Source organism: Syzygium oleosum, unplaced genomic scaffold (assembly GCF_021117445.2).
Source record: "Syzygium oleosum isolate NSW1041296 unplaced genomic scaffold, Sole_v2.1 Sole_v2.01, whole genome shotgun sequence".
NCBI classification, from domain to species: Eukaryota; Viridiplantae; Streptophyta; class Magnoliopsida; order Myrtales; family Myrtaceae; genus Syzygium; species Syzygium oleosum.
The window spans coordinates 16,978,789-16,984,788 of NW_026607485.1; positions in this window are offsets into that span (position 1 = coordinate 16,978,789).

Consider the following 6,000-nt stretch of genomic DNA (forward strand, 5'->3'; position numbering starts at 1 on the left):
GCAACCTTTTTACCTTCTTTGAAAAGGCTAATTGTAAGCTGAGAATGCATGCTTCATATTCAGCGACATTATTAGTGCATGGAAATACCAATTTTGTAGATACCGAATAGTGTTGGCCTTCTGGAGAGATCAATACTGCCCTAGTTCCTGATCCAGATAAGTTGGTTGCACCATCAAAATACATGGTCCATTTATCGTCGACCAATGTCGATATATGATCATCAAGTTGTTCTTCAGGGCTGGCAATATTCTGCGAATTTTCTAACAACATGTCTGCTATCGCTCGTCCTTTGACTGACTTTTGGGATGAACTTTTGATGTCGAATTCTGATAACAATACTTGCCACTTTGCTAATTTCACGACCAAGGAGGATTTCTCAAGAAGGTACTTGATCGGATCATTCTCAGTCACCAGCAAAATTTGGTGATGAAGGGTGTATTGTTTTAATCTGTGTAATACCCAAATCAATGCAACGAATGTCTTCTCGACTGCCGGGTAATTCATTTATGATGTTGTGAACTTCTTGCTCAAGTAATAAATGGCTTGTTCTTTACCATCATTTGATCTTCTTTGTACAAGCACCGCTCCTAACGACTCATAGTGAATTGTCAAATATAAGATCAGCGGAACTCCAGGAATTGGTGGTACCAACACTGGTGGGCATACTAGATATTCTTTGATCTTGTCAAAGGCTTGTTGACATTCCACATCCCACTTTACTTTGGCATTTTTCTTCAACAGTTTGAAGAATGGTTTAGCAGTCTCAGAAAGCTGATAGATGAAACGGGCAATGTAGTTTAATCGCCCCAACAAGCTTCTCACTTCTTTTACCGTAGAAGGAATCTTTAAGTCGTATATTGCCTTGATCTTGGAAGGATCTATTTCGATGCCCCTGCTACTGACCACAAATCCTAGCAGTTTGCTAGATTTTGCCTCAAATATACACTTATTAGGGTTCAATCGCAACTTGTACTTTCTAAGTCTTTCGAACAATTTGCGAAGCACCTCAACATGATCTTCTCCTTGTTTAGATTTTGCAATCATGTCGTCCACATATATCTCGATTTCTTTGTGCATCATGTCATGGAACAAAGTCACCATTGCCCTTTGATATGTGGCACCAGCATTTTTCAAACCGAAAGGCATCACCTTATAACAAAATGTGCCCCATGGTGTTATGAAGGACGTTTTTGCCTTATCCTCTTTCTTCATGAGGATTTGATTATATCCTGAGAAACCATCCATAAATGAAAATATTTCCAACCCAGCAGTGCTATCCACTAATACATCAATATGTGGAAGCGGAAAATCATTCTTAGGGCTTGCTTTATTTAGGTCGCGATAATCAACGCACACCCGTACTCGACCATCTTTCTTCATTACGGGTACTATGTTGGCAATCCATTCTGGATATGGTACTACTTCGATGAAACCGACTTTGAGTAATTTCATCACTTCTTCTTCTATTTTCTTTGCCAATTCCAGTTTTATTCGCCTTTTTGCTTCTTTGGTGGAATACTTGGATCAATTGGCAAAGCATGCTCGACTATGCTTGGATCAAGGCCTGGCATGTCAGCATAAGACCATGCGAATATATCTTGATATTCTTTGAGCAAATCTATGATCTTTTCTGCCTCTGCTGAGGGAAGACTTTCACCAATCTTAACTTCCTTAGGATTTTCTTTATCTCCCAGATTAACAGTGATCGTTTTCTCTAACGTGAGTGACTTTGATTCTTCATGACGGATCCATTCTCTTTTGATCCATTCCTCATCTTCATTGTTCACTTCAATATCGCAAGTGATCTCCTCGGAAAGATTTGGGTTACATATGAACCTATTATGGATATGTGAATGCTCATGCCTAACATGTAACAAATATGATTAGTAATTGCATACAAAGTAAGTAACGCACGTGATCTTATGAAAACCCTTTTGGAAATTCATTTTGAAATTTATTTTGAAAGAATATAAAGACAGAGCTAGTCCTCATATTATCAGACTTTCTTGCTCTTAAAATCATTTTCACAATGAGGAGCAGTATAGAAACCCAAAGTCTCAAGCCTCATGAATGAGGATAATGTTCATCATAGGTTTGGTGTTGTTTCTATATGTCCTTAACAAAAGATTTGATCACTTTTATTGAATTGAAAAATGCAATTACATCTACATCAAAAGGAATGTAAATTGTAACTGAACTGAAATTGCAAATGAAATCACAGGAAATTTGAAATTGTAATCAACAAAATGCAATGGAAAAAGCTTGTAGCAAAAGTTCAAGAGAATCTTCCTACTCCAGTGTGTAGGTATCTTCCGCTTCGGTTACGATAACATTGATGGTATTCTCTTCGAATAAACCAGGCAAAATAGATTCTTCCTCTGCATGTAAGTCTTCTTCTTGAAGTAGCTTGGAAGGTCCTGGAAAAGTTTCCTTGATGTGGATATGATGACAGGGAAGCTCTTTAGCTTTGTCCTTCCATATGGATGGATTAATGAGGCGATCACCTCGGCCTCTATAGCCTCCATGGTGATCTTTAGTATTATCTGGAATATAACCTACTCCGTGCTTCCTTCTTGTAGCAAGCGGAGTAATAGGTTCTTTGATCCCTTGGGATTTCGATCCAAGACCATTACCGTGAATAAATTCATACTAGGGGTGATCGGTTCCAGGGTGGGTAGGGTCCAGACCTGGAACCTGGAACCTACCTTGTTACAACCGATTCCCAGTTTTTGGAACCTGGAACCTACCCTATTTTGGAACCTACCCTATTTTGGAACCTACCCTGTTTTTCCGGTCCGGTTCTAGGGTCTACCCGATAACCTGTTTTTTTTTTTTTTTCTGGTTTCAGAAATTTGGAGCAAAATAAACAATTCACAAGCACCATGTCCAGCAATTGACATGCTCCCCTTGACATGTTCACAAGTGCTCTGTGCTTCTCGAAGTAGTAAAAATGAAAATGATGAAACTATATTAGCTAATGCATAATCCTGTCCATTTGTTTCAAACAAAGAAAGTTCACCAAATATTCACCCACGGCGGATGGATAACACACAAAAGAACTAACCATGATAAAATGAGGGAGCCTGAACTAATGTGATCTGAATTACGTGTCAGAATGTGCAATTAAATCCTAATTCTAAGCGAGGCTTTATGAATTGCCTTTTGAAGGTAGTAAAAACCTCAACAAAATCAGCCAAGATCCCAAAGTAAGCAGGCATTATCAATTCCATTGAACAGATGACTGCAACAGCAAAAAAATCTCATAAAGGACTTTGGAAATGCAAAGCCCTTATCAGCTCTGTGCAGTTCAAAAGTCATTTTCGATGAAACTGATACGTGGCACAGCTCAAATACGAGAACATTCCATTCACCGTTCGGCCCGCGTCGCACCAATCGATTGACCTATCGAAAATCTCTTTGATTCCTGCTAAGGCTGACTCAATCCACAAACACAGGCACAACCTCGGCGTGCATTACCCACAAGCGAACCATTGCCCAAGCATCAATCTTTTTTTATGCAAGGAGAAACCGATCCCCCCCATGTACGATGAACACGCCTAAAAATCCAAAACGATACCTTCTTCAACGAATTCGGATCCTCGAACACCGGATGAGCTTCCAGATGTCTAGACAAAAGCAGAACAAGATTCATGAGCAAAAAACAAAGCGCGGCTCCCGATCAAATCAAGAACCATATATATATCCTGAAAACTTCGAGAATTAATAAAAAAAAAGCGAGGGGCTTTTCCGAGATCGAACGTACGCGTGATTGTGCCTCCTCCGGTAAGCTTCAAGGGCGACCGCCGAGAGCAAACCCAGGAGCAAAATGAAGCTGCAGCTTATTCGGCGACGAGCGGCAACGAGCGGCGTTACGGCGACTTAGGCAGCGAGCAACTGTGGGCCGTGGCGACGAGTTGGGTTGCGGCGAGCAGCCGCGGCGACGAGATGCTACGGCTGGGTTGCGGCGAGCAGCCACGACGACGAGAAGCCGCGGCGACGAGCAGCCGCGGCGACGAGCGGCGAGCAGTCGCGGCGACGAGAAAACTAGAAGAAAGGGGACTCGCGAAGAGGAGGGAGCGACTGAGCAAATTGAGAAAGGGGACTCGCACTCTCAATGCTAGGGTTTTTTTACAGTAACTTAAAACCAGTTCTAAAACCGGTCCGGGTGGGTTTTCGCTTAGACCCGAGAACCGGACCGGTTCCAACCGGTTCCGAAAAAATAGAACCGGTTCCCAGATCGGTTCAAACAGGAACCGGTTCCCGGACCTATTTTTCGGGTGGGCCGGTCCGGTTCCCGGGTAAACCCGATCCGGTTGCACACCCCTAATTCATACTGGCATAACACTCTTCCAGACATAATTGATAGTGTTGAAAATTCTGGGGATTTTATGATGCAACCAGCAGGAATTTGCACCATTGAGATCATTTCGAAGGAATGATAACTTGGTTCTTCTTTCACTTCGGGTTCGACATATGGTATTGCACTCTCTTTGTACATGGTGAAATCCGTCTCCCCGTGTATGGTGATCATCTTGCCATTAATGACAAACCTGACCTTCTGATGGAGACTTGAAGGAATGGCACCAGTCATATGAATCCAAGGCCTTCCGAGTAACAAGTTGAAAGTTCTCGGAATATCCACTACTTGGAAGTCAATCAGGAAAGGCACAGAGCCTATGTTCACCTCGAGCTCGACATCGCCAATAACGTCCTTCTTCATTCCACCAAATGAGCGCATAGTTACCTTAAAAGGTTTGATGAGCTCTTCGCTAATCCCTAAGAGATGCAAGGTGCTTAGTGGACACAAATTAAGTACAGAACCATTATCGATCAGCACCCGTGACACCTCCTTGCCTCAGCATTTGATGGCAATATACAGGGCTTTATTATGAGAACGCCCATCAATTGGGAAATCTTCATCGGAGAAGGCAATTTGGTCTTTCAGAAGAATAGTGCCAACAAAGTCTTCTAATTGTACTTCATTAATTGTCTCCGAGACGTGCACCTCATTAAGAAGCTTCATAAGCACCATTTTATGGCTTTTGAAGTCTTGAAGAGATCCAACAAAGAAATATGTGTCGGCATCTTTCTTAGCTGTTCAATTACCTCAAATTCGCTCGTCTTCATGACCGAAAGCAACTGTTTGACATCTTCTTCGGTTACTCCTTTCTTTTCGTGTTTACTTTCCTTCGGGACATTGCATCTCCCTAATCGGGTTATGGCATCGACTTCTTTGGGAGAGTAATCCCAAGGTACACACTTAGTGCCAAACTTTTCTTTTGGAGGAAGAGTGATAATCACAGGCTGTGTTTCTTCTTCTTCGATCCTTAACTAATCAATGGGAAGTTGGATAGTGATTGGTTCGACAGGGCCTTCCTTCTCCTTATATTTATCTACCTCATCAAGCTTGATTAGAAATGGTGTAATCATGGATACCATGTTTCTATTGGCTTCGTCAGCATCCATTCCACCCCAGCCATCAGGTGTGATTATTTCGTTCTTAAATGCCTATGAAGGAGGTGTATATTTAACACAGTAATTATACCGGCCATTATCTTGACCCAGAAAATCAACAATTTCCCCTTGTTTTCGTGCTTTTCGAACAAATCGCCTATCACCTCGGCGAGTCTTTTTCTTCTTTTTCTCTTCTCGATCTTCATTCCCCTCGAGATTTAATTGGCTAATTGGACCTCGTCCATACCACCCCATTCGTCCGGTACAATGTCTTCTTTTTTGAATGCCCATGGTGGCGGAGTATATTTGACACGGTAATTGTATTTACTGCTGTCTTGACTGAGTAAGTCTACAGTTTCGCTTCCTTGGATGATTTCTGGGTGAAACGCCTTTCACCCTGACGGACTTTTTCTTTCTCCTTTTCATCCTGATCTGTTTCAACTTGAAGCATTTCTTTCTTAGGTAAAGCTTTCTCCTCAGGATTGGTTTCATCGTCCATACCACTCCAGCCATCAGGCACAACTACTTCATTTTTGAATGCCCAT